This window comes from Gossypium hirsutum, chromosome A06 (genome assembly GCF_007990345.1).
Source record: "Gossypium hirsutum isolate 1008001.06 chromosome A06, Gossypium_hirsutum_v2.1, whole genome shotgun sequence".
Classification (NCBI taxonomy): Eukaryota; Viridiplantae; Streptophyta; class Magnoliopsida; order Malvales; family Malvaceae; genus Gossypium; species Gossypium hirsutum.
In genome coordinates this window covers 27,462,719-27,474,056 of record NC_053429.1, presented here as the reverse complement: position 1 = coordinate 27,474,056, position 11,338 = coordinate 27,462,719, and the positions used below count along the sequence as shown (strand labels likewise).

The 11,338-nt window shown below is 35.7% G+C and overlaps 1 non-coding gene across 1 annotated transcript; it reads left to right on the top strand.

Annotated features, from left to right (window-relative positions):
• Positions 1 to 1,049: 1,049 nt before the first annotated feature.
• On the top strand, positions 1,050 to 1,156 carry LOC121231516 (small nucleolar RNA R71). Its single transcript, XR_005929574.1, has one exon. It is a non-coding gene; the product is annotated as a small nucleolar RNA R71 (small nucleolar RNA).
• The last annotated feature ends 10,182 nt before the right edge of the window (positions 1,157 to 11,338 follow it).

Below are 11,338 nucleotides of genomic sequence, written 5' to 3'. Positions count from 1 at the left end.
TAACTCCACATGTGACGCCTGATCCAACTTCCGCTTATTTGTTAAAAGCTCCTTTAAGAATTTGGCTGCATTTGGCATCTGTGAAAGAGCTTTAATAAACGGTAAGTTGATATGTAATTTTTTTAATAATTTAAGGAATTTACCGAATTGTTCGTCTGTGTGGTCTTTCTTTGTCGCATTGGGGTATGGCACACGAGGTTTGTACTCTTTACTTATCGGTGTTTGTTCACTGTGGTCTACCTCACCTTTGCTTTTACTTACCACAATTCTTTGCCTCGGTTTTGGTTCAGGTTCGACTAACCCTTCCTCATCTTGAATGGTAATTGTATTGAGTTGTTCGCTTGGGTTAGATTTAGTGTTAATCGGTAGGCTACCTTGTGGTCGTTCAGAAATCCATTTGGCGAGTTGGCCTATCCGAGCCCTTGGATCAATGCTTGCTAATTCTTAAGTGCTGTTTCGGTATTCTGAAAGCGAGTTTCTGACACCGAGATAAACTTTGTTAGCATCTCCTCAAGGTTCGGCTTCTTTTCCTGTTGGTAAGGTGGTTGTTGAAAACCCGTAAGATGTTGTGGCCTTTGATTTCCTTGACCTCCCCATGAGAAATTTGGGTGGTTTCTCCAACCTATATTACAAGTGTTACTATATGGGTTATTTTGAGATCTAGAATTATTACCGATATATTGAACTTATTCCTCCTCCGTGCTAGGGTTGAAGGGTTGATATCTGTGTATGCTCCTCCTCCATTTGAATTGCACCTCATCACTGGATGTACCTAAGTAGAACCACACAAACCGTCAATCTTTTTATTTAAGAGTTCTACCTGGTTGGATAGCATAGTAACCGCATCAAGGTTGAAAACACCTGCTGCTTTTGTCGGCTTTGTTCTTATGACTTGCCACTGATAGTTATTCAGTGACATCTCTTCAATAAATTTGTAAACCACTTCAGGTGTTTTGTTATTGATAGTCCCACCAGCAGCTACATCGATAAGTTGCTTTGTTGAGGGGTTTATGCCGTTGTAAAACGTTTGAATCTATACCCATAAAGGTAACCCATGGTGAGGGCACCTTCTCAATAGGTCCTTGTATCTCTTCCATGCATCATAGAGTGTCTCTAGATTCGTCCGTACAAAAAAGGAGATATCATTCCTCAACTTAGTCATTTTAACCGGCGAAAAATAATTAAGTAAAAACTTTTCGATCATTTGTTCCCAAGTAGTGATTGACCCTCATGGTAATGACTTCAACCACTGTTTAGCTTTGTTCCTCAATGAAAGGGAAACAACCGCAGGCGAATGGCATCATCAGAAACTTCATTGATCTTAAAAGTGTTGCAAAACTCTAAGAAATTCACCAAATGAGCGTTTGGGTCCTCGTCCTGCAAACCATCAAACTAAACAAATTGTTGGATCATTTGAATTGTGTTAGGTTTCAGTTCAAAATTATTTGTAGCAACAGTAGGCCTAACTATATTTGTAACACCCCGTACCCGAGACCGTTGCCGGAGTCGAACACGAGGTGCTAACAGACATAATACATTTATTTTCACAGCCATTGAAAATTTTCCTGACAAGCTGGTTACTGCATCACTGTTTCCTTAAAAATCATATCTTGAGTTTCAAAACTCGAAAACCAGTTTTGTAAATTTTTCCTGAAACTAGACTCATATGTTCATCTACAAATTTTTTTCTAGAATTTTTGGTCGAGCCAATTAGTACAGTTTATTAGTTAAAGTCCCCCCTGTTTCAGGGTTCGACTACACTGACCTTTGCGCATTACGACTTGGATATCTCCCTGTACAGGGCTTAAATACTGATGACGTTTGTTTCTAATGAAACTAGACTCAACAAGGAATCTATAAATGTAAGGCATGACTTCTAATTATCTCTGGTTAATTTATAATGAATTTCCAAAGTCGGAACAGGGAATCCAGAAACCGTTCTGGCCTTGTTTCACGAAAACTTTAACATCTCATAATATACTGTTCATATGACCGTTCCGTTACTTTCCTATGAAAATAGATTCATCAAGGTTAGATTACATAATTTATTAAATATTTAATTCCATTCCTACTATTTTTAGTAATTTTTCACATCCACATCACTGCTGCTGCCAGCATCAGCCTTTAGGGTAAACTTTACCTATTACATAGTTTCCATGATTCAACTAGCCCTTTAGCATATATAGCACAAAATATGATCATGATTAACCATTCCAATGGCTAATCATTCCCAAACATTTCCATACCTCTTAATGAACATCATACAAGACGATTATAATATTAAGCTCAAAGTGTATATAAGCCATTTTCGCATGGCTATCCAAATTTATACAAAACCAAGGGGTCCATGACCAACAACAAAAAGGGTAGTCCTATACATGCCATTTCAAAGTTCAACCAAAAGTGTACCAAAAGGGGCTTTGATAGTGTGGGCGACTTCGACTTCGACACTCCCGAGCCCGATAGTTGACGAACCAAAATCTATAAAATAGAGATTCAAAGAAACGGAGTAAGCATTTAATGCTTAGTAAGTTTTGAGCAATGGAATTAGGCTCAACTGAAGTATAGCATTCATATAACTAAACGGATAATTTCATATACACATATATTCTCAAAAATCAGTCCTACTTCTCATTTCCAACCCTTATATTCATACATAAGGGATCAGCTTAACCAAAAACCGGAAGCTCCTTAATCGACTGAGCGAATGCTATTTAAGAGGAATCAATTAATCCAATGCATGTACAACACATACCTCGTTGTTGAGATTTTACGAGCGTATTAATTGAAATTATTACAGCAGATCGCTCATTCCCAAACTCAAGTAATCTTCGGGATTTAGCCGGATATAACTACTTGCGCAAGGCCTTCGGGTCTTAGCCCGGATGTGGTCACTAGCATAAATGCCTTCGGGACATAGCCCGGATATAGTCGCTAGCACAAATGCCTTCAGGTCTTAGCCCGGATATAGCAACTCGCACGAATGCCTTCGGATCTTAGTCCGGTTATAGTCACCTAGCACAAAAGCCTTCGGGACTTAGCCCGGATATCATTCGAATAACCATGCACATATATCAATAAATCATGACACATCCATATTTCATTTTCATTACCAAAGCTCAAACACAAAACACTTATCACACTTACAAATTTCGGCTCAATAGCCACATACAAAGAGCATGATTTTGATTTACTCAAGACATAATCTAATCGAATCATAATCTAAGCTCCATTACTCGAAAACTTACCTCGGATGTTGTCGAACGATTTCGGCGGCTATTCGATCACTTTTTCCTTTCCCTTATCCAACTTTGGTCCTCTGAGCTCTTGAGCTAATTCAAACAAATTTAACTTATTAAAGTCTCATTATGCTAGCTTATGGCCGAACATGACAATGAATTTGATGGGTCATATGGCCACCTTTAGCTCAAATACAAAATGGTCATACGCATTTTTAATCACATTAAGCAATTTAATACAATTCATTCGAACATCAAAAGAGAAGCTCAAGGTACTTAGCCCATATATACATTAGACATTAGAGTCACATATGTACGAAATCTCGAATCGAATTCAACATATTAGCTAATATTTCCCCTTAGCCGAATTTCTAAGTCAAGGTAAAGCCATCAATATGCTTACCTATGGCCGAACATACACATCAACTTATGTACTCATTCATGTGGCCGAACATACATGTCTATGCTGAGGCCGATTGCAACACTTAATACATTCTACAAGTATGGTCACTTGTATTGACTAAACCCCATTTTGTTTCAAGTTCAAAACTTGGCTAATACACATATATACACTATTAAAGCATCCTCTCCCTTTCCATCAATTCAACACATGCATTACTCATTAATATACAAAATTATATTCGGCCTTAGCACACAACTTGCTAGCCGATTCTTCTCCATCTAGCATCTAATGCACATATGTGCTCATTTGTTAGACCCTACTTCATCCAACAACAACCATATTTCCCCTCTACTTCCTACCATGGCCGAATGCTCAAGATACCTCAATACTGAAACTTTTAGCTTGGATTGCTTAAAGAACTTGGTGATAAGTTCAAATTTACCTAACACCTCAAGCATCATAACACATCCATATAGCTAACATGCTAATAGTCTCAATGCTTCAACTAAAACTTTTGAAGCCTCTTAGTCGAATACTAACTCTCTAATAATCCCAAATCCATCCATGAGATAGTTAGAATTTAGACCAATCATCCAAGGGATGTATGAACTTTCAAAGCAACATTAAACATACCTTAATCTAGTGAGCCTCCATAGCCGATTTTCTCCAAGCTCATTCCCTTCCTTTCTTTCTTCTATTAGGCCAAAGATGTTCAAGGATGAACACTTTTTTTTTGTTTTCTTTCTTCCGTTCACGGCAAAAGGGGGGGAACAATCACACACATTCTTTCTTTTTTTTCATCATATTCCCTTTCATTATTTTATTACCATGCTCCTTATTTTATTTTTCCTAACATACATCACTAACATAACATGTTTGTGACATGTTTCCACCCATAGCATGGCCGGCCACTATGCTTTAATTTGGCTAATTTGACATGCAAGGACAAGCACTTTCCCACATATATTAATAGGCCACTTGAACACTTGCCTAGCATATTTCTAAATTGTCTCACATAAGTCCCTACTAATAAATTTCACATACACTGGCCAATTTAAAGTATGGAACTATCACACAAGCATTTACGCACATCATAAACACAGAATATAACCTTTAATTATTTATAAGACTCGGTTTCGTGGTCCCGAAACCACTTTCCGACTAGGGTCAATTTAGGGCTGTCACAATATTTGACTCAGTTCCTGTTAAAGTAGGTTTAGCATAATCATACATAGTGCGTGGAATAGGATTTTGATTTACTGGATCAGCAGCAATCGTAGGAGGTAGCGGATTTTCCTAATTTTCAGTCATCTCCTCGGTTGTAGCGTGAATGTTGTCCTCTTGCTCTTCCTCTGTGTATCTTAGGCTTCGTCTTATTTCTCTTCGGTTTTTGCGAGCTGTGCGATCGATCTCACAATCAAAAAGTAATGGTCCCGACGGGTTTCTTCTAGTCATGCACTATAAAAACCTGCCAGAAGCAAATAAACGAAAAATTAGAAAACAAAATAAAAATTTAAATTGCAATAAAAATAAAATGGCTAAAGTAATAAAAATCTACTATTCCTAATATCTTAGTTCCCCGGCAACAGTGCCAAAAACTTAATCATGTGATGTGATACGTGCAATAAGTTTTATAATTTATGAATGTTCGTTCTTGAAAACTAACTATTATCACGACAAAGGCAAGCGCACCTTATTGAACAGTAGTATAGCTTATGGCAAGACCGGGATGTCAAACCCAAAGGAACTAAAAGTACTAGTATTAACTTTCTTTTTATTATCTAGCCTAAAAATAAAGGGGTTTGTTTTATCTAAACTAATTACTAAACTAAGAATGCACAGAAAGTAACAATACCTAAGGGAAAAATCCACCTAGACTTCACTTGTTATTGACTCTGAATCAGACGATTTATTCACTTGACTTGATCCGTAGAAATCCCTAATTTATATTATTATCGCTCTCGAGACTAACAACGTCTAACCCTAGGTTGATTAATTGAAATCTCTTTCTAATTAACTCCCTAGTGTTGCATTAACTCGATCTATGGATTCCCTCATTAGGTTTCACCCTAATCCGGCAAAATCTTGTCACCCTATCTCTAGGTGTGAAATCAACTCCACTTAATTATGTTAGATCTACTATTAGACAGGTACTTTTGCTCCTCTGAATATGCACATCAATACTTGAATCAATATCCTGGAATATTAAAGCAAGAATTAAGAACTCATAACTAAGAACAAGTCAAATATTTATCATACAATTCAAATAATAATAACAAGATCCATCTTAGGTTTCATTCCCCTTAGGTATTTAGGAGGTTTAGTTCATATTTATGAAAGAAAACATCTCAAAAGAATAATGATAACAAAACATAAAGAAAACCCAAGAACTCTTGAAGGGAATTGAAGGGAGATCTTCAGTATTGAAGGTGAATCCGGCTTTTGAGATGGATCAATCGGCTTTCTTCGAGTAATTCCCTACCTCCTACTCCGTGTGTCCCTTTCATCCTACTCTCGTGTGTTTAAATAGGCTTTAGAATGCCTAAAAGCCCTCAAGAATGGCCTTTTCCGAATAAAACTAAACTTGGGGTCGACAGGGACACGCCCGTGTAACACGCCTGTGTGCGATTGCTTCAAACCATGTTCGAGTCTGTTAAATAGACACGGGCGTGTGGTCTACCTGTGTAAGTCGTGCTCGATTCTACTAAAAGGACACAAGGGTGTGGTCTGCCCGTATACGGAAGTCCAGGCCATGTTGATTTCACATGTTGGTCCATTTTCTCCGTTTTCAGGCCGTTTCTCGCTCTTTTTACTCTCCTATGCTCACTTAAGTATAAAACATGAAATTAAAGGATTAGGAGCATCGAATTCACCAAATCTAAGGATAATTCATCCAAAAATATGCTAAGCATGAGGTAAAAATATGTATAAATTACGATTTATCATGTGTCATTTAAAATCTTTTTACTTAAAATTGTTGTTAAAACTAAGTAGTTGTTTCATAAATTAATGAAATATGTGAAGATATGAAATTAGGATATAGAAATTATTAAAATGTGATTTTATGCTTTATTATATAGTTTTCATGCAATAAATGGCTTATTTTATATTAATTTGAATAAATTATATTTTTTAAGACATAAAGTGGGTCATGCATGATTTAATAAAAATATATTTAATAATTCATTTTAAAATCTTTTATTAATAATTTGGGTTTTAAATTAATTAATTAAATTGAATAAATTTTATTCTTTGGTCCTCTTACTTGTTAATTTATTTTGGATAGGTCTGATAGCTTTACTAGATTACAAAACCGTCCAAATTGGGGACCAAGTCAACCTAAAATTGGGTTGCGTATGGCTATCCATAAACCACTTTTTGGTTTAATTGCACAAGGTCCTTGAAGAGTTGAAGAAATTAGAGATTTACCAAAAGATTTGCACTTGACTGAGTCTTAGTCCTGAGTTGTTGTGGCACTCAAATTGACCAAAACTCAAGCAAAAATCAGCTCAACTTCCTAAATTTATGGTCGGCCACCCATGGAAGATGCTTCAAAAGATGAAAACTCCTATTTTTAGTCCTTCTCGTAATTAAACACTTAATCCGTAGAATTTTCATACCAAAATTTTCATACGACCTTCCTATGATAATGTGAACCATAAAATAAAATAAAAATATTTTTTATTTTTAACTCGGATTCGTGGTCCCAAAACAATTGTTTCGATCTCACCAAAATTTGGGCTGTTACAAGGCCTGGCCCGAAAAATGTGCCTAAAATTTTGTCCAAACTTGAACTGGATAAAAAATGTTAAACCCGTGCCCAGACCGCCCATGTTAAGCTTGTTTTTACATAAAAACAAATTTAAAAATATAATACATAAAATACACTAAAAATTAAAATAAATGTTGCCTAACAAATTGAAAATACATTAAAAAAAATCTTTATACTTAATAATACTAATATAGTTACAACTTAGCAAACAAATATCTCTAAAATAGTAGTAAAATTAACAATAAAACAAGGGCTACATAATATCCAAATAGTAACAATAAAATAGTAGCAATATAATAGTAAAATGGTAGAAAAATGGCAGCAAAACAACACAAATAACAGCTAGAAAAAAATTAGGCAGTTTAGGTTGGGCTAGGCCTAGAGCAAAAAAACTGTAACCTCCCCAACTCGACCTAAAAGTGTAACACCCCAAACCCATCCTAGATGTTATGGTCGAATTCGGAGATATCACAAAGAAGGGTTTTGAAAACGGAGTCATTACGATAAATCATTCCAGCTTTAAAATTCATATTTGCTTATATCTACTGTTAAAAGTGTTATTTAATTATTTTTATTCATCAAAACGAGATTTACAGCGGAAGTTATAGAGAACGTTGTTTTTGAAAATCCCATTCGTAATTTTGGAAACCTTTGTTTTAGTAAAAACCATAATTTTAAATATTCGTCACAACTAAAAAGTTAAAACGAGAGTTCAAATCCCAAAATTTAACCAAAGAGTTCGGAGAGTCAAATTTATGAAACTCCAGAAATATTCCTTAAATTAAAATAAAAACCATGATTTTCATAGTTTACGAACTCATGGTCACCGTGAGGCTCCGTCACACTGGTCCGCCTAAGTCTGTGGATTACCTGAATAGAACAGACAAACATATGTTAGTTTTCGTAAACTCAATGTGTAACCCAACAAAAATAAACATGCAATACATATAAAAATCTCATGAACAATCAGATACAAATTCAAACTTATGTCCATTTTAGTTACAGATAACAGAATCAGATAAGCAGTACAGATATGTAGAATCCTACCCCCATTCTCTACACACCATCTTTAACCATCCCAACACACCATGTGGGGTTAAAAACAATCACCCATCCCTACACACCATATAGTGTCGATGAGACGCATTACAGATAATATGCAGTCAAGCTGCCAAAATATAGGCGAGGTGTCACTGTACGAATCACTTCCTCCACATATACAAAACCCACCCCAGTCATAGATACATAATATCATGCATAACATGCTCATAAACATATATAATATATATATGAAATCAGAACAGATATACTCATTAATATCCTACAAAAGGCAGACTATCAGAATAATAGGTCTCATGGTTTAGGTTTGGTTAGCCCTTACCGACCCTACAGTAGGCCCACAGTTGATCGAAACGAACAGTACAACCCTAAGGAAAAATTCAAAATTTTGGGTCCACATGCCTGTGTGGCTTGCCCATGTGAGCCCACATGCCCGTGTGGCTTGCCCATGTGAGCCCACACGCCCAACTTGGCCTAGCTCGTGTGGCCCACACGGCCACACCCACACCATCAAACTACCGTGTTGATCGCGTGATTTTGTGATAGGTTTTAAATATTTATAATTAATTGTTCTTGAAACTAACTATTATCGCGATGTAGGAAAGTGTACCTATCGAACAGTAGTATAGTTTTAGCAAGGCTGGATTGTCGAACCTAAGGGAACTAAAAGTACTAGTAATGACTGTCTTTTTATTATCTAGCTTAAGAATAAAGAGGTTTTGTTTTAACTAACTAATTATCTAAACTAAGAATTCACAGAGAATGGAATTGGGGAATTGCTTTTGGGAAAATCGATTAAATTAAGACAATACCTAAGGAAAAATCCACCTAGACTGTACTTGTTATTCTGGCTCTGAATCGGGAGATTTATTCATTTAACTTGTTCCGTAAAGATCCCTAAGTTATGTTATTATCCCTATTCAAGACTAATAACGTCTAATCCCTAAATTGAATAATTTAAACCTTTCTCTAATTAACACCCTAGGGTTGCATTAACTCGATCTATGGATCCCCTTATTAGGTTTCACCCTAATTTGAAAAAATCTTGTCACCCTATGTCTAAGCGCGCAATCAACACCGCTTAATTATGACAAATGTACTCTTAGACAGGGTCTATTCCTCCTCTAAATAAGAGCTTATCTTGAATTAGTATCCTGGGATATCAAAACAAGAATTAAGAACACATAATTAAGAACAAGTTAAATATTTATCATACAATTCACAAAATAGTAACAAGATTCGTCTTAGGTTTCATTCCCCTTAGGTATTTAGGGGTTTTAGTTCATAACTAAATAAGAAAACATCTCAGAATAATAAAGAACACAAAACATAAAGAAAACTAAAAACTCCTGAAGGGGAAATTGAGGAGAGATCTTCAGTCTTGATGGTGAATCGGCTTTTAAGATGGATCAATCGGCTTTCTTGGAGTAATTCCTTACTCCCTATTCATTGCCCCCCATTTTCTTCCTCCTCTAGGGTGTATTTATAGGCTTTGGAATGCCTAAAAGCCCTCAAAATTAGCCTTTTCAGAATTGGACTCAACTTGGGCTCGGCAGGGACATGCTCGTGTAACACGCCCGTGTGCGATACTTCAAGTCATGCTTGAGCCTGCCAAATTGAGACGGCCGTGTGGTCTACCCGTGTGAAGAGGTCCAAGCAGTGTTGATTTCGTACTTTGGCCCATTTTCTCCGGTTTTGGCCTGTTTCTCATTCGTTTCGCTCTCTTATGCTCTCCTAAGTATAAAACATGAAATTAAAGCATTAGGATCATTGAATTAACCAATTATAATAGGAAATCATCCATAAAATGCGTTAAACATGGGGTAAAAATATGTAATAGCCCAAAATTGGGTCTAGTTGGAACAGAGGTTTCGGGACCACAAAATCTAAGATATAAATAATTATTTTATGATTATTTTGAGGTCTATGATATGATTGCATGATTGTGTGAAAATTTTGTGAAGAAATTCTATGCATAAAGTGCTTAATTCGAAGTTAGGGACTAAATTGAATAAGCAGCAAAACTTGCATTCTAGAAGTTTCTAGTATGAAATTGATTTGAAATATTCATTAGGAGGTCTTAAATAGAAATTTGACCAATTTCTAAGTTATGGACAAAAATTGGACATGGATGGAATTTTTGGAAAGTTTAGTAGTAAGGGTATTTTGGTCATTTAGGGGTAAAATGAATTAAAATACAAAATTAAAAGCCAATTTTGCTCATCTTCTTCACCATGGACGTGTATACTAAGAAAGACTCCATGTCTAGGGTTTTCAAGCTTCCCAAGCTCAATTGTAAGTCCGTTCTAACCCCGTTTTTCAAGTTCTTTACGTTTTTGGAGTCCCGGTAACTTGATTTAGCTTATGCTAGCAATAATTCAACCTAGGGTTCATATTTGGAAAAATACCCATAGGTAAAATTTGTGTATTCTGGTGTTTTATGATACAATATGAGGTTTTAAATTATGTTAGACAACTTGTGCTACTCGGTTTTAAGTGAAAACGAGCAAAATGGCTTAATTGGTAAAAATACCTAATAGTCATAAGTATATGTTAGAGTGAGAATTTGATGTTGCCGTAGAAGGGAAAAGTTATCATCATGTCATAAAACATAAGAATAAGGGATGAAGTTTAATTCCCGAGCCTAGGGGCAAAAGTGTAAATATGCAAAAGTTTAGGGGCAAAATTGTAATTTTTCTAAAGTTTGAGTTAAGGACTGTTTTGAATAGTACATTAATTAAATAAGTAAAATATAATGTTTTAGATCCTGGAAAATGAGATTTGAACCTAGAATGAGAGAAAAATCGAAAATTGGGAAAGTTGGTAAAATGGTCGTTTTAATATCAAGGTAAGTTCATATGTATA